This window comes from Tachypleus tridentatus, chromosome 1 (genome assembly GCF_004210375.1).
Source record: "Tachypleus tridentatus isolate NWPU-2018 chromosome 1, ASM421037v1, whole genome shotgun sequence".
NCBI classification, from domain to species: domain Eukaryota; kingdom Metazoa; phylum Arthropoda; class Merostomata; order Xiphosura; family Limulidae; genus Tachypleus; species Tachypleus tridentatus.
The window spans coordinates 130033297-130052828 of record NC_134825.1 but is presented as its reverse complement, the minus strand read 5'-3'; the positions used below and the strand labels follow the sequence as shown (position 1 = coordinate 130052828).

Sequence of the window (19532 nt, the reverse complement as noted above, 5' to 3'; positions counted from 1 at the left end):
GTTGCAAATGGCGGAGGTGCAAAGAAGGTTCATGAGACTGTGTATAAAATGTAAGCTGGGGAAGTGCAGAAAGCCCCAGCACAGAGCCAAAGTCCTTGATGATGAATGGGGTCCAGCATCTTTAAGGCCGAGGGTCTGGCAGAGCCATAGACCAGTGATCCATAGTAGAGTTTTGATCAAATAAGAGCACGATATATCTTTAGCACGGAACATCAATCCGCTCCCAAAGTGGCGGAAGAGAATGCATGAAGGATGTTCAATGCTCTTGTACATTTGACTCGTAGCTGCTTGATGTGTGGTATAAAGGTTAGCTTACGGGCAAAGATAAGCCCCAAGAACTTAGTCTCAGATACCACAGGCAACACAACTTCACCAATACGGAGTTCAGGATCAGGGTGAATACCCCCTTGGCGGCAAAATTGCATGCAAACGGTTTTAGAGAGAGAAAAGGTAAAGCCGTTTGCTGTGGTCCACTTCAGTAAACCACTGAGGGCAGTCTGTAACTGCCGTTCAATATACCTCATGTTCGATGACTGATATGAGATGTGAAAGTCGTCAACATAGACCCCGTTTGCAAAAGTGAGAGAGACTTGTTCAGTGATGGCATTAATTTTTATACTGAAAAGTGTGACAGTCAGAACACAGCCCTGATGGACTCCAAGTTCCTGTAAAAAAGAATGGGAAAGTGTCGAACCCACATAACTTGGAATCGCCTGTCCATTAAACACTTTTTAAATAAAAATGGGCAAATAACCACATAACCAATATAAATGGAGGTTTCACAAAATGTTATATCTCCATGTAGTATCATAAGCCTTTTCAAGGTCAAAAAATATTGATACAAGATGTCGTTTGAAAAAGGCTTATCTGATTGACGTTTCAAGTCAAATAAGGTGGTCCCTGGTGGAGCACTGACGTCGGAACCCACACTGGGTAGGCTAGAGGTTGTTTAATTTGAGGAACCAATCAAGACGAGCATTAACCATCCTAAGATCTTAGAGACACAGCTCGTCAAAGCAATTGGACGGTAATTTGAAGGAATCTTGGGATTCTTCCCAGGCTTAGAAAAAGGTAAGACAATAGCTTAGCACCAGGCACCAGGAAAAACATTCTCCAGCCAGATCTAGTTAAAAACAATCAGAAGAATAGCAAGAGATAGATGGTGCAGCATTTCATACTGTACATCATCAGGTCCAATTGACGTACTGCCAGACTGATGAAGGGCTAGTTTGAGTTCCACCAGTGTAAAGGGACGATTATAGTCAAAGAAATAATCAGCTCCTAAGGAAAGAGGTGATCGTTTTGCCCCAATCTTGATGGCTAAGAAGCAGAAGTGCCAGATACCCAGCAAAAGCTTTCACCTACAGTATTGGCAATGCTCTGGGTATCAGCTACTTCCTGGCCATCAGAGAATAAGATCAAGAGGGGAACAGAATGATACTGCCCACTGACCTTTCGAATCTTGTCCCGTATGACTTTGGAACTGATGGTAGAGAATATGCCAGTTGTGAACTTAATTCAATATTCCTTCTGGCTTTGATGTCTTAGCTGGAAAATGATGAGGTTCGAGAGTGTGGGATACCGATGGAAAGTATCCCATGCCCGTTTTTAAGCCTTCCGTGCATTGTGGCAGGCAGGATTCCACCACGGACGAGAATATTTTGGAAAACGTGTAGAGGTTTTATGAATACACTGTGCAGCTGCCTGTATAATACAGTCAGTCGCTGCTACCACACAGTCGTCTACTGATGGCTCACAGACGATGGCAGGTTCAACTTCTGCGAGGGTAGTAAAAGAGGGCCAGTTGGCTTGATCCAGCTTCCACTGGCGCACACGTGGTGGGTGGCACTGACCACGGCCAGTCTCTCTCAAAATTATAGGAAAATGATCACTGCCTCGTGGGTTATTGTCAGCCCTCCATGACAAGGGGGACAAATTTAGAGACGAACAGCATTTAAGGATTGACTAGGTACATGAAAATACATATAGCTGCTGCTCAATATACCTCATGTTCGACGACTGATATGAGATATGAAAGTCGTCAACATAGAGCCCATTTGAAACAGTGAGAGGGCGTTGTTCAGTGATGGCATTAATTTTTATACTGAAAAGTGTGACACTCAGAACACAGCCATGAGGGACTCCAAATTCCTGTAAAAAAGAACGGGAAAGTGTCGAACCCACATAACTTGGAATCGCCTGTCCATTAAACACTTTTTAAATAAAAATGGGCAAATGACCACATAACCCATATAAATGGAGGTTTCGCAAAATGCTATACCTCGATGTAGTATCATAGGCCTTCTCAAGGTCAAAGAATATTGATACAAGATGTCGTTTGAGAAAGGATAATCTGATTGACGTTTCAAGTCAAATAAGGTGGTCCGTGGTGGAGCACTGACGTCGGAACCCACACTGGGTAGGCGAGAGAAGGTTGTTTGATTTGAGGAACCAACTAAGACGAGCATTAATCATCCTAAGATCTTAGAGACACAGCTCGTCAAAGCAATTGGATGGTAGCTAATGGGTTGAGAGAACGAACAGATGGTACAACCAAATGAAACATGGATGGCTGCAGTCTCTAAGGTTAAATAGAGTGGCAAAGACAGGGTGAGCACATGCTGATCAATCAACAGTGCCACTCCTCCATGCATTCGTCCATCACATACCTTTTCATTTCTGTACAAAAAAAACTACCGAAAGGTGACTGTATTGGTAAGTTTCAGAAATGTTTCCTGTAAGGAAAGGCATACAGGATGATAGGAAACAATCAGTGCTTTGATGTCATCCAGATTAGAACGTAAACCTCAACAGTTCCATTGTATCAGGGTGGCCATTTTTATTTACGTGTTGGCGAATTGGGTGGAGAGACATTCTGTTTTCGATCACGTCTTTTTTGTTTATTCGAGGGAGGTCTATTGATTTCCATGGATCCTGCCCTAGGTTGATTGCAAGTCTTTATCGTTGGAAGAGAATTCCAGCGACTGAGAACGTGAACGAATGATCGTTTTGCATCTTGAGGTGGGGAAAATGTACCCGAGGAAATGCCCGTACATGGAACAAAAGAAAGTGGATCTTGGGGTTTGCTGAAATGAATGTTAGAGACAGAGATGGCTGTTGACGTTGATTTATCAACTTTTTAAACCATGGAGGTAGAAGGAATTTTCATATGGTTTGAGAACGATTCTTTTGGAGGCACAGAGAGATCCATTTGCACTCCCACTGTAGTAGTGGAACGAAGTGCAGCAGCATAGGTCCGAGATGAAGTTGTAGATAGCAACTTTCGAGCCTCAGAATAAGTAATGTTATGAATCGTCTTCAAACGCTGCACCTCTTTTTCTTCCAACCACTTAGGTCAAGAATGAAAGTAAGATGAGTGAGAACCATTGCAATTAACGCAATGAGGGTCCAATTTCATACTCATAGGCATCGTGGTCCTTGTTACTTCAACGAGCACACGTCAAGGAACCATGGCATGTCGTCTTCGAATGACTGAACAGCTGACACCAGAAACATATGAGGGGGTTTATAATGTATGTCCATAATTAAGATAACCTGCCTTGTTAGCAGCAGGTGGATGTGGTGATGTGAATGTTAAAATTTAGGCATTGGTCGGCATCATAATTCCATCTTTGAAAGAGGAGATACACCTCACTGCAGAAACTCCTTGGGTGGAAAAACCAGTGAGAATCTCCGACTCAGGACTGTTCTTCAAATCCCTCTCAACAATAACTCCTCATGATGAATTCAAAGTAGCATGATGTGTAACTTCAATAGGTATATCCCCAATCGCCTTTGAATGCAAGAGTTCACTATGCTGTTTTAAGACGTGGGTGTTTCCACTAATATGTCACCAGATCGAAGCTTCTTTACTGACTTTGGAGAGCCAGCAAGTCCTTCTGAATAAAAAAGGGAGATATTTACCCGAAAGGTTTGTCTGAAAGAGAATGTAATATAAGAAAATGAGGTATAGATGTTACAGATGTTGAAGATTGCTGCTCAGAATCTTCAAGACGTGGTCACTTACCTATGGGCTGTTTTCTCACTATTTTATACAAGTTTCTATTTGGGGGATCCACAATAGAAAAGAATGTTTCGGCACCCACTGACATCATCCACCATGGAGCCCTATGAGGGGACGCACTACAATACCAAAAAAAGACACTGCAGCAACGCCAGAGTTTCATAACCAATATACCCAAACACCAGCATCAGATACAATGTCCACAACATCTGTTGAGAACATTCAACACTAGTACTTGGTTGACCCTAGGGACCACCCCAAGGTCACCCGTTACAGAATTCAAGGCCAAAGTGGTGTGTTAGGGTTGGACCCCTCAATTACCAGGATCTTCTCCTCTCCTTCACGCGTTACCAGCAAAGGAAACACGTAGGTGGATGTAGAGATCCCAGAGGAGGTAAACTGAAAGAACAGAACCTTCCCTGGGAGGTCCCCTCACCAGGTACAGGAATCCACACTGATGGGATTGAGTTTTGAACTGAAATATTCCATACATTTACGTTGAAATATAATTAATATATAAAGCCAAAATGACATCACTGCTATCACTTTTGGGGTACAGATGATATTTTTTCTATCTATTTTCAGAAGTGAGACATTAGGAACTTAAAAAAAAGTTTAAAAGGTGCATGTGTCCTTGCTTCATCAAAATTGTAAACTATAAGATCATCGTAGGTTTGACTTATTTCCAGGTTGACATAAATTACTCATAATTCAATGGAACCAATAAAAATAAATAAACAGTAAATGTTTTTCTCTCCTTAACCAACTTGAAAATTTTGGTGAGAAAGAAAGGTGTGTGTGTGTGTTTTCTTACAGCAAAGCCACATCAAGCTCTCTGCTGTGTCTACAGAGGGGAACAAACCCCTGATTTTAGCACTGTAAATCTGAAGACTTACTACTTTCACACAGGGAGACAAAGGTAAAGGTATATTATATTATTGATTGTATATTAAAATATATTTGTATTAAGAAAAAATTGTGTGTATCAATCTTGTTGGTAAATATCATAAAATTTGGCACATTTAATTAACTTTTAAATTTATGTTATAATTTAATTAAATTTCAGTCTATTTCAAATTGTAATACATAATAAACTGGGGGCTTGTCTGAGATAAATTATAATATGTAACATTATATGTTATATATATGATTTGTAACTTATGTGTACTGAGGTATGATATTTAAGTTGTGTACATTGCAATATGATGCATAGGTTATGTATACAATGTGCAAGGTAAATATATGGTGTGTAATATACATATAGTAGGAGTAAATGCTGTAAATATAAGCTATGTGTATTGTGTGTAAGTTGAGCATAAGCTATATAGATCAGGTGTAAGTTATGTATATGGCAGAGATTGGATCCTGCAGTCAAATTATGCCATCTATTGGAAGGAAAGAGAAATACTACATCTTATTAATAACATAGATGGCGCTATGTTAACAATATAAACGAGTTTTAAAAACACTGGTCTAACTACGTAGATATTTCAGGAGACGTGCAAGGTCAGTGGGTAAATTTCCATTTCTTGACAAAGTGTTCGGATTTAAGATATTCAGCTTCAAAGAAAGTGGTTCTGGTAACATATTTACTGCATCCAACAGTCACTCTCATCTTTCTTTGAGGCCCGGCATGGCCAAGCGTGTTAAGGCGTGCGACTCGTAATCTGAGGGTCGCGGGTTCACATCCCCGTCGCGCTAAACATGCTTGCCCTTTCAGCCGTGAGAACGTTATAATGTTTCGGTCAATCCCACTGTTCGTTGGTAAAAGAGTAACCCAAGAGTTGGCGGTGGGTGGTGATAACTAGCTGCCTTCAGTTTAGTCTTATGCTGCTAAATTAGGGACGGCTAGCACAGATAGCCCTTGAGTAGCTTTGTGTGAAATTCAAGAAACAAACATCTTTCTTCGTTTTTGAACTTGTAACTAATGTGAACTTAACAATTTGCTTCAATAATCAAAAATAACATCTAAATTTTAGTAACAAATAATAATTTCCCAACATGTATTACCAAAGCATTACAACCATACGTAACTCAACTAGGCATTTCTAACTAATTTAAGTAAAATAGTCATTATTTAATCAGATGTTTTTATTACTATATATAATTCATTTAATCAGTATTAAGGAGATTAGATGGCAGTACAATCGCTACCAGTCTATAAAAAACAATGTGTCCTTACTATACAGGTTTATAAAGTAAAACAGCGAAAAGTAAATTTAAATAATAGATATTTCGGGATTTCCATTTCCGTAGAACGTATTTTGCGTACAGTGTTTGCCAAAACTCAAGAAACAACAACACTGCCAAGTTTCTGAGTACCTTACGATCTAGATAAAAGTTATAGGATTAATATTTTCCAAAAACGCTGCGTATTAAAAATGGGGTTGAATATAAACGAGCGGTTAAATGTCTACACTGCGAGTCCAATGGTTCATGGTTTGCGTCTTGTTGTCACAAAAACGACATTCCACTATTGGGTAAGACAGGTGTAGTCCAAGAACTGACCATGGATGCTACCTTCCCTCTCCACTATTGATTCCTGCGAAGAAAGCCTTTTGTGAGCTTTAAGAAAAAATTCCGAAAAACAACAAACAAATGAATAACACCATTGTAATTCACAGGATATACTTTGCACTTGTTAACCAGTAGTTGTATCTAAAGTGCTGTTCTTTTTTCTGTCGCGCGTCCCTTTTTATATTTCAAAAAATTTCTAATCCTCCATCGATGTTCGTCCTAACGTTCACAAATTGATTAAACTGTTGAAAAGTGCGTAACAAGTCTTGAATAAATCAAGCTTGTATTATTCAAAGTTAGAATATCTTAATAAATTTAACATTTGTTTGGACTTAATTCTGCATGTACGCAACTTAAATTATACAACAGCAATATTTTATCAGTATTTATAAGGCCCATACTCATATCAATAATAAAATCGAATGTGGCTTAAATGGTCAAAATACCCAATCTTTGAATCTGAAAGTCCACAATTTGCGCCCTCTTGCAGCATTATAAATTGGCTATCCAACTGAGAAAGCCCAAGAGTTGGCGGTGAATACTGTTGAATTGCAGCCATTCCTTAAGTATATCAGTTCAAAATTAAAAACACTTAGCGTATCTAGCCCTTTTGTAACTTTGCGTCAATATCCGAAAAAAACGTTTATAAACATGACTCTTGGCAATTTAAAAGTGTTAACTACAAACTCGTAACACTTCAAAAGTTTTTCGTACTTTTCTACGCAACAAAATATCGGATTATGAACGCACGTTATACAGTTTTACTATCCCATTTTGTTTATTTCTTCATATATAATTACAACATAGCCTCTTTTTAATAACATAGTTTATCAGTGGAGAATTTAAGGTTGTGTTAGCCCAGGGCTAATAATTTTTATGGGCCCTACATACCATGTAATTCACATAACATAAAATTATCAATGGGCCCTAACTAAGACCATAGGCCTTGAGGCTGAGACCCTCTAGTCTCTACCTAAATACACCACTGTAGTTTATTCAGTGTTAGAGGATTAAACAGCCGAGATGGATAGATAGGTCCTTTGTTACCCCAACACGTTATGTCACGTTAACTCCTTACTGCTTACGCTTATGTAGATCTTTATAAGTAGAATTTTGCATATCTCCTTTTAACGTTAGTATTATTTTGATATGTAAGATTTGATCTTGTTGAGTGTTTAGAAGGTTACGATATCACTGTTGCTAGGATTGGTTTTGGTTTTTGGAATTTCGCACAAAGCTACTCGAAGGCGATCTGTGCTAGCCGTCCCTAATTTAGCAGTGTAAGACTAGAGGGAAGGCAGCTAGTCATCACCACCCACCGTCAACTCTTGGGCTACTCTTTTACCAACGAATAGTGGGATTGACCGTAACATTATAACGCCCCCACAGCTGTTGCTAGGAAGGGATAATGATAGTCAGACATATCAAGATACATAAAGATTTAATGATCAATAACATCTATAAAATAATAAACACTATGAAGGCTTGGCATGGCTGGGCATTTTAAGATAAATAAAGATTTAATGATCAATAGCATCTATAAAATAATCAACACTATGAAGGCTTGGCATGGCCAGGTGGTTAAGGTTCTCGACTCCTAATTTGAGGGGGGGGCGCGAGTTCGAATCTCTGTCACTCCAAACATGCTCGCCCTTTCAACCGTGGGGGCGTTATAATATGCGGTAAAAGAGTAGCCCAACAGTTGGCGGAGGGTGATGATAACTAGCTGCCTTCCCTCTAATTTTGCACTGCTAAATTAGAGATGGCTAGTGCAGACAGCACTCGTGTAGCTTTGCATGAAACTCAAAAACTATGATTGTAATAAAGTTTTAGCCTTGAACCTTATTCAAATGCTTGCAATAAACTAGCTACAACATAACACGCCGTCATTCTTTAATATAAGATATAGTAACTCCTTACCGTTACTATTTTATAATTATCTTACTATCCAATCAAATTTGTTTACTTGGCTTCAGTTACGAAAAGGAAGCGATTAACAGCCAACTTAGATACAGACGCAAAATGGCGAGCCCTTTTATTTCACATAAAGTGCTTTGAGGACGTTTGGTGAAATTAGAGGTTTTGTCTTGACGCCACATCTCTCTTCCCCAAGACACTCAAAAATAGTTAGAACTCGAAATTTGAGGAATAGTCTAGTCGAAAAAGTGAAATACTGGTCTAACTTGCAGCATTTTAACAACAGGCTTGATAACCTCGTGCTAAAAAAGATGAAGTAGTCACTCCCTCTCTTTCTGTTAACATGGAAGTTTCATTTGGAGTACGAACGCTGTGGGTACAGTTCAAAGATAACTGCATAAGCATTAGCAAATAACTATCACCAAGTTCCTGTATTAAAGTATATAATATCGTCGTATTAGTATAGATACTGAGAAAAAAAAACTGTGACTAAACCAAATATGATAAAGACCAGTGTCATGGTATAAACCCTTACTATAAACCCCGTTGTTTTCCTTTTGAAATAAAAGGTATATAATGAATGACTTGTGCTTTAGAATATGTGTTCAAAAATGTTTGGTTTAATGCAAAAATAGGTGGTGCAACTAAGAAAGCGCCATTGAAAAATGAAAAACAAATTATCTGATAATATACTAAATATGAAAGGCTACACAAACATAACTATTTGTCATATAAAATTGTACAAAGCATTATTTCTCCGCAGTCGATAAAGCCTGACTCAGACACAGGTTTAAAATAGTAATCAGTTCCAAGCAAACTAGTACTTGCTTTCCAATCTATTTAAGTAAGCCTGACTAAACTACTGTGCGTGTTTTATTATAGCAAAGCCACACTGAGCTATCTGCTGTGTCCACTGAGAGGAATTAAACCCCAATTATAGAGTTGTAAATCCAAAGGATTACCAGTGTTCCACTTGGGACCTAAACTGCTGTCGCAAACTTTAAATAGTGCAAATTATCTTCATGTTTTATACTTGTGGTGGGCCCTACTTATAAAATTGAGTAATTTAAACTATTTGCCTATTACAACACTTATAAAGAAACAACCATTTCTTTACATCAACTTGAATATATAAGAAATACCTGCATTAGTGTGGTTAATTGCAATAAAGAACATTTTTAATTTTTACGACTCTTATATTATTATTTATTTAAAACCTATAATTAACAAAGTTGTAGGCCCATAAATAGTGTTCAAAATATGTTTACAACTCTGATGAGGCCCATGTTCATCAGTAACTCTAGTATTAAATATAATTAATGTGATCATAAATTTAAATGCTATTGTATGGCAACTGCAGGCTAGGTTGTTATATAAGTAATGGCTGAATCATTACAAAACCTGAAATGACAGAACTTCTATACAATAAAAGCAGAAAGAAAACAAATGCTACATTTTTCAAACATGTTAAACTTCCATATAGCGGCTGGATAAAATATTCATATGTCATTGTGATGTCTGTTTTTCAAAATAACTTTTTTTTACCTGTTTGTGTAATTTCTTTTTTCTTTTTTATTACTTAGATTAATGAAATAGCATCCAGTTCTGTTATGCTAGAAGAACTCTGTCTTATCAGAAATATGCCTATGAACACGACATCTCACCTTTTACCACAGGCAGAGTTTGGACTCCTCTAGCAGACACTGTCTTCTAAATAATCTGAAAGCATATTAAATGTTCTCTTTAGAAAATTGGAATGATATTGCAAACCATACTGTCCACAGCTGCTGTTAACAATCCATATGGCCAGGTGGTTAAGGCACTTGAACAACTCACAATCTGAGGGCTGAATCTCCATCATACTAAACACGTTTACCTTTTCAGCCATAGGAGCATTATAATGTGACAGTCAATCCCACTTTTCATTGGTAAAGAGTAGCCCAAGAGTTGGCAGTGGGTGGTGGTGACTAGCTGCCTTCCCTTTTGTCTCACACTGCTAAATTAGAAATGGCTAGTGCAGATAGCCCTCATGTAGCTTTGCATAAAAATTCAAAAACAAATAAAGAAACAAACAGTCCATCTTGGGAAGCTTCTTTTGAAAATGTTAGAGTTATTATCTTTCTCAAATTGTGAGTCCTCTACTTATAGGTGGGTACATTACCTAGATTCTGTTTGCCTCTACAGTTATTTAATTATAAATCAAATAACTGAAAAAAATTATTCTGTTGGTGGTAGAACAGATAAGTGTAATTTAAATTATCTATGTTTTGCCACCACTTGATCAGTGGCAAATTAGTAAAATATACAAGCTACATAAATTTTACTGTAGAAATTATGGAAAAGGAATAGGAACTAAAGGTTTAGATGGTGCCTACAATGCAAAACCCAAATTAATTTCATCAGATAATTGTTATGGGTTTAATTGCCAAATTCCAGCTTTTCCATGGTGCCAAATAGAAAAATGAAGTTTTCCTTATCCATTTTTTAAGATGGTTGAAAAATTATGAAAATTAATACATTTTTGTGCTATAAAACTCAAAATGACCTTTTTAACTATGTATTTTAATTATCCTCAAAAGGTACCTGTCAAATGAAGTATTATGATAAGAAAAATATTCGTTACTATTCTCACCATTAATTGTTCTTACAACATGCAAGAGTAAATCAGTCAATGATTTTAATATTTCTAAGAGACTATTAACTATTAATTTTTATTACAGTTTATGAGCATAAGATCTATTTGAACCAAATCTACTTAAGTTCTAATATGACAAGTTTTGGTATAATACATAACTTTGTACTATTTTTGGACACATTGTCCTAATGCATTTTATTTGCCTTCCTCCAGATTTAATACAACCATATTTTCTAAATGTTATGGAATTTTATTTAGCCATTACAATTATGCAATACTGTTGTTTTTTTAAATAGATTATACTGTTGTAGTATGTATATTTTTGTTGAAGTTAGTGTTTTGTTAAGCATGTGTTTTTTTAATTGTATGACTAATCTAAGGAGGGTTCATATCATTTATGCCTGAACACTGTCTGTTTTAGCTTCAGGATTATTTTCCTATTATGGGTATTCGTGAAGTTTTACCATGTTGTCGAAGTAATCTTAAAATGGTTACAAAATTAGTAAGACAGAGACTAATATATTGAAAAAACAGTTAGCCTGATTTTGTTATAAAATCTGAAGCAAAGAAGAATGTGTAATAATATATCATCCATCACATCTGTTATATCAGTTTTATTTAAAACTGGTAAATATAAGAATTAAGACAAGGAAGTTTGAATACTGTATTATTTATTTATTTTACCATTACATTGTTTATTATTATAATATATTTATTTTTACTTGAATCAATTCATTTATCACTGAGAAGAACTATCAAACCAGAAACTAGTATTCTTAATGATTTAAAGTTACAACAGAACAAACTGAACTGATATATGAATTTAAAACCTAAGTTAACATTAGTATTAATGATAGGTCCATATGGACCACATCTCCTTTTAAACACATTTTTCTAAGCTGTTTTATCCATTGAGTTGTTGTATGTTCATTGTTATTGGTTGAAGAATCTGTCATAACACAAGTAAAAAAGTTAACTAAAGTACTTTCACTATTGTAATTAATCCAATATTCAAATGTTTTTAAATGAGTGATTTAACTAAAATACTTTCACTATTGTAATTAATCCAATTTTTAAATGTTTTTAAATGGATGATTTAACTAAAATACTTTCACTATTGTAATAATTAATTTTTTAAATGTTTTTAAATGGGTGACTTAATAAGTGACAGACAAAAAAACTAATTCACTCAATGATACAATATGTGAAACCTACACAGTACAGAAAACAAGTACAAAAGTTAACAGAATGTACATTAAACAGCTTAAGGGTTAACAAAAAAACCCAAATTTTTTTTTTCTCTTTGAATTTTTATTTTGTCTTTCAATCAATTTTATTCAATGAAATACTGACCTGGCTGACCAAAGAACTAGAGTAGTATATCAAATATACAATCTTGTAACACAAACATGATAAAAATAGTAAATCCAATGATACTGATTGGGCCTTCTACTTTATGAATACCAGTTTTAAGTGCCTTCACTATAGCCCTTTCTTGCTCATTTCCATTGTTTCTCTAAGAATTATGTTCATAACTACAAATTCTTCTAAAACAGATCAGTAATGTTTCAACTAATTTTTTTTTCACAAAAAAATGTTATTACTTCCAGTAGGTAGACCAACCACATCAGGTTTCAAATAAAAGATTTATAAGAATAGAGCTGACTATGCAGACAACCAGAAAAAAAAAATGTACTTATTTCTAGCAGGCAGACCAACCACATCAGGTTTCAACAAATAGATGTATAAGAGTGGAACTGAAGACATGGACAACCAGATGTCATTTCCCTGCATGGTTCATGTGGAATATTATGCTATCATTCTCTAAGTTATGCTAATATAGCAAAATAAAGTAATTAATCTTGTTGCTTATAGTTCTCTGGAAGCATTTTCATGCAGAATGTTCTTTAAGAGGACCAAAGTGATAGATGTCACAAGCAATGTTTAAATTGAGATTTTGAAAGAGGTAGAACTTTCTTCCGTGCTCCACTTTGACATTCCAGTCAAGAGACCAGGAATACTAATGGGTTGAATCCTCAAAAGGCAGAACATCATTTATGACTATTCCACTTCAATTTACTCCTGGTCACAGTGTGTTAAATCAGAATATATGTAGGAGAAGAACTCATGCTATTAGACAGTTTCAATTGCTATATTATGAACAATATTAGCTCCACAATTATCAGGCTACAGAACAACATGTTTTAGGAGTCAACAGATATTGCTCGATCTACTTAAAATATTTGTTGGCAAAAATTAACTCATCTAGCATACAAAAAGTAACATCTTGTTTCTTTCTAACATCTTTTGCTCATTTTGAATTTTAAAACAAGAAACTATACTATTTAATGAGGAAATTGGGCTAATCTTTAATTTGAGTTTTAACATTAAATTTTCTGCTTAATGATAAATAACTTCTATATCATCATGAAACATATCACTAAGAATTATATTAAGCAGTGAAATATTATTAACACAAGATGACAAAAAGAAAAAAATAACTGATAACCACAAATTGTGTTTTAATAATTTCATGAATAAATGAATATATCGGGAAATTGTATATTTTAAACTGTGCACATCATCAATAAATATTTTTAGACATCTTTGTATTTAATGAGAAACCTTATTAATTACTCTGAACTATATTTCCAGACCATTCATATTTATTTCTTTAGTTTAAGGAACCAGTTAACTGTATCAGTAAGCATTTGCAAACAAAGATTAAATTTTTGTTTCAACACCCCACATTTCTAAACTACAGGTTCTCCTTTTCTTTTTGTTTGATTACTCATTTGTCTAAGGGGTGGGGTCTCTTAAGTTGATATATTTTTGGAAATCCTTATCTCTCCCCTAAAAAAAAAAAAAAAAATTGCAATATTCCCATACTTTAAAATACACAAATACAGCACCTACTAATATACTTGTTAAAAAGTCATTTCTACTCACACAAACACCATTATACTGTGTATGAGGACTGCACTTAGTAACCAATCAATACATGTGCCTAACTGAGAAATGTTGATGAAACAAAATCCCAATGAACTAAGGCCTTAAGCCATTGCTACCATTTGTCTACTCTGCAACAAAAACATTAAGAGAAATACACTTAATAAAGTTAAGAATATTACACCTAAAATAAATATGTCATTCTGTAAGAATATACAACTATTTTGGCACAACCTGGAAAGAAACTCTGTTTCTTATTCAAAGATGAACAATTTCTGATTTGCAATTTATTATTTTTCCCATTCAACTAAATGATAGTGTTATCTGATGTTGATTGGTGGAGGATTTTGAATAAAGTATAAAATTTAAAAACTATTTCAATTTTGTAAACTGAACAAACAGACCTTTTCAATCCAGGTTTGCAGTGAGAATATTAGAGAAATCAAGTGATTTTTACACTTAATGGCCTGGAAAAGGTCATCCATGGCATAAAATTACTGCTCTTTAACTAACATGGCTTTAAGTAATTCCAAATGCACTATTAATGGACTAAATATGGACAATTATCAATAACCAAATGAGAAGGACTGCAAGATATCCGTCTTAAAATCAAGAAGGCCAACTTTTAACTCTACAGTTAACCACAGAGTTAGTGTAAACATTTTAAAGTTCCGTGTGCTTTTAATGTGTCTTGAGAAACTAAGGTGAACAATAATTACATTATTAAATATGACTATTTTGGTGATATGTTTTATAATGAGGCATTACTATGAATGAATCTTGTAGAAAAGCTAGTTTGTACTTGACAAACACACTAATATATTATTTACTGGACCCTGTTACAGGATATCTTTTCTGATATAGTTAGACCAGACATGTCCTGATCTAGAATAATACCCAGTGTTGTACTACTATGATTACAAATAGAGTATGTTGATCATAGTTTGACCAGTAAAAAACCTTGATTTAAGTTCTAAAGGATACCTATACATTCTCCTTGTAAGTCATGTATATTAACACCAAGTGCATGGGCACATGCTAAGATCTTTTACAGTGTGCTTTTCAACATGGTATTATGTATTTGATTTTACAGTTACCAACAATTAATTCAGTTAACCCTACATTCCTGAATTAGTGACAGTTCAAGACAGAAGAGAGTAAGTACTAAGCACAATATACAAGGATTCTGAAAAAAAATCTAAGATATACATTAAGTAAGAAATAAGATAAAGATACCCCCAACAGACCAATATCTCAATGGAATGGACAATGTTGTTCCTATGTAGCTCTTTTAATTAGACCTGGCATGGCCAAATGGTTGGAGCACTTGTCTCATAATCTGAGGATTGTGGGTTTGAATCACCACCACTCCAAACATGCTTGCCCCTTTTCAGCTGTGAGAGAGTTATAATGACACAGTCAATCCCACTATTCAGTGGTAAAAGAGTAGCCCAAGAGTGGGTGGTGATGACTAACTGCCTTCCCTCTAGTCTTACACTGCTAAATCAGGAATGGTTAGTGCCTATTGCTCTCCTGTAGCTTTGCTGAAATTTAAAACAAACAAACAGCCTCTTTTATCAAAATATGACAGTTGAAGATATGTCAGGTCCTAATACTGAACACTGAGATTGAAGATATTCATGGAACTCAAAATATTGTCAATGAATTTAGTTTATTCATTACACAGTGATGAATCATACTCTTCAAACTCCCTCCTAATGCAGCTCTGCTGCTTATTTGATTGATAAACAGTTTAATAATACAATCTTTCCTCTTTAATTATTTGGAGTTAATGTTTAAGTAACCTCTGTTTCTAGACCACAAATGTCCTTTTGTCTCTGTGTTGTACAAAGCATTTAAATACTTAAGTGAACCAAGCTTCTACACCAATAATGTCCTTTGAACATTTTGTTAAGAACAGGGCTATAAGAAGCATAAAGGTCAGTCAGGCCAAGGCCTTGGCCTGTATGGCTACAGCTTATGTATTAAAACTTTATCATTTTAATTTAATATGTTACATTGTGTATATGCAGTATATGTAGTTATAATGCCTCAAGATTCAATTTTATAGCATTACGTTTTCAACAATTTTCTGGGGGGCATGCATCAGTTCCCCTAAAGGTGACAATGTGGAAATGACTTCTTACTGCAATGATGAATGTTCATTTCTTGTACTAAGTCTCATGGTTCATTTGACCCTTTCTGTAAGCCAAGTTTTCATATCATTATCGTCTTTCTGTTCAATTTTCTGATCGCTATGCTATCTCATTAAATTGTTTTTCTATATCATGCACACACTTCACCCGCCATTTGATAAACCGCCATAATATTACTCAAAACATTACTATGCACAATATCTTATTATGTTTGCTGTTTGGTTATTACAATTATCCACAAAATATTTAACAAGACTCATTATAATTTCTTCAATTTTAACTATTGTATCTATTTTCATGACACGACTTATAAAAACATGTCTTGTGAGAACTATGCCAAGACAATGTTCTACAAAATAAAACGTTAAACTTTTTAAATATCTAATGTTATTTGTTTACCAAGAAACCGCCGGCCTATTTTCGTTTCCTGAAAGATAATTCGAAATAAGGAAGTCATTAAATAAGTCAGTTACAACTTTCTCCAACAGTTTTTAAAAGTAATTTTTCTGCTAATCACAGGGTTACTTTAGTTCTCTGGTTCATAAATAGGAATGCTTTATTCCAATTAGTGAACTCTTTTTCTCTTGCATGTTAGATTACAAGATTTGTTTGTTCAAAGGAATAAACCTAATAGGGAAAGTGTTATACGTTGTCACTAAAACAACTTTTACCTCTGCTGCTAAGCACTTCTTATATCTTCTAAAGATTATTAGCAGGTTATTTTTCTTAGAGAGAGAGAAAAAAAACTGCGAAAGCAACTGAGAAATCTACCCCTACTTCTTTCGTACTTATCACATGCTATATAGCACAACAGTAGAGGAAAACCCTTTCATTGGCGCTTGCGCACAACTACAGGTCAACAACCCATGGTTTCAACACTCGCAGCTGTATAAACTTTATCGAGCGACTGGCGTTGATAGTTTTACACGTTTGCACGAAATGTTTAATTAAATGTCTTTACATAAAGTAGGCACATGATTACAGTATAATAAATTTAAATAGTAATTATTTATAATCCCAAGAATTAACAATATTTTATTCCACTTTTTACTTTCATAAAAATTTTGGAGATCTAATAGCATGTATCAACGATATACTAATTTGCCATTTTCATTGTTAAAGTTTTATTCTATAAGTTAAACTTCTTTTCTTCGAAAGAAAACTTGTTTGTCTATATGTTTTGACGTAAAGTTACAGTATGGGTTTTATACGCTCTATCCACCGTATAGAAACAAACTCCAGATTTTGGTGTTTTAAATTTGTAAAATTACAGTTAAACCATCACGGGACAAACAAATTTGTTTCAATAACATTACATCTATTTTCATATATTTAATATACAACGCTTAAATCAGTGGTTCGATTCCCCTCGGTAGACACAGCACAGCCTGATGTGACTTTGCTATAAGAAAACACACATACATATTTAATACAGGTTTTTTTCAAGAGAATATGCTTGTACTAGAAAATTCGTAGCATTAATTCTAGAAATTATTTAGCTAAATTACTAAACCAGGAATTATATACTAAAGACGTCATCTACCATATTTTAACTCATTTTGGTAGTAATATATGTAGTAATATATGCAAACCCGAAGACAGCGTTTTATTTCCGATTTTATAATGCTTTATTTTCAGAATACCCCTAGTCTTGTTATATCAAGTGTTCAAACACTGTCCTTCGGTAGGACAGCGGCAAGTCTACTGATTTACAACACTAAAATCCGAGGTTAGATTCCTCGTGATGGACACAATAGCTAAATGTGGTTTTGTTCTATATCACACAAACACACAGGTTCAAATTCTCAAGCGTGCCAGGTATTTTAGCATTGAATGTATTTGGAAAAATATCATTTTTCGTGAACACTCAATATTACTTGTTCCTAGAAGCCATGCTTCAATTTTCGCTTTACAAACATAAAAAATAAGCTAACACTCTTTATATATGTAATCAGTGTAGTATAATGAGTTTTTCTAAAAAAGTTTCAATTTATACTTTCACAAAAAACTATTATCGTAACATTTTAAAACAAATATAATTTGAATAATCGTTTGCTGTACAAATCATTTACAAACCTTGTAACGATTAACATTTTACACATCACATCACTTTCTTCGAAGACGAAGGAACTTGAATCGTAATCAAAACAAAGATCTTCAGTTTTGCGCGTTTGTGTAACAATAAAACAAAGTTTTTTAATGTTCGTGTTTAAAATCACGTTCAACATACAATTAGTGCCATAATTCTATTAATTACTTTATAGTCGATTTCATGTCATAGATATATCAAAATTTACTTGTTTTACATATCTTTTGTCTGTCAAATATCACTACCCAGTCTAAGCTGATAAGTTCTGAACGAATAGAGTTCACGTTACAGACACTCTAAAGTCTAAACCTTTACAACGTTAATGTTAATACATCAACGGTTCAAATGCAGTGATTATTTTGTATACTTCTACATGCATGTATGATACTTTCACGTATAGAGAAAGGGTCAAATTTTGCAACGGCGTCGAAAAATGTGAGAAACACGTCTGGAAGACGATTTTTAGGTATGATTGGAATTTTTTTTTCATCAAAAATCGCAATTATCTTTTTAAAGAAAAAAGGCTGTTCATTGTTTAGCTGTACATTTTTGCACAAGATAATAAAATTCTAAGGTATGTTTAAATGACAAGCGACTAAATGTCGCTTTAAATATTTTTGTTTATGTTGATTTTTGGTGGGGATGTTCAAAAATAAACAACAAAAAGCATATAGATCTCAAAACCAGTTACCTTTTGTACAGCATCACATTTCTGAGCTAATAGTTTTCTTTGAGTAACTTATTTCAGTTTAATATTTTTAAATGATACATTTTGTTGATTATGCGCCACTGACAACTACATGCAACTCTGTGTCACTGATCAGTACAAATCAGTGGTCTGTATCCTGAAATGAGTAGGTAATGTTGACATTGCCGCCAAGCAAATATTAATTGTTCCTTTTCGTATATGAAACTTTTTAAATGTACACGAATCATTACTAATCCATTTATAACTGAAATATATTGCTTTTATACAATATTTCATAACAGTAACTTTTTATATAATCTTTTTAAGTGCAATATTTTTAACTATTTCAGCTCTAGATAACTTTGTAGTCAAATAAGTCATTAATTGTAAGAAACGTGGATACAAAAAGACAGCGATATTTCGAAAAAAGATCCAGATAACAACTAGTAGACAAACCGTGTTTAAGTGCAATCGATATTATGTAAGTAAAATGCCCTTGTTCCTTAGTGCAGTGCATGGCGTTTCTTATAATGTTATTAATACATTATATATTGGAC

General features: G+C 34.5%; 1 long non-coding RNA gene across 1 annotated transcript; it reads left to right on the top strand.

The window, feature by feature from the left end:
* Positions 1 to 4805: 4805 nt before the first annotated feature.
* LOC143223704 (uncharacterized) lies at positions 4806 to 11800 on the top strand. Its single transcript, XR_013013057.1, has 2 exons — positions 4806 to 4943; positions 10042 to 11800. It is a non-coding gene; the product is annotated as an uncharacterized LOC143223704 (long non-coding RNA).
* Positions 11801 to 19532: the final 7732 nt, after the last annotated feature.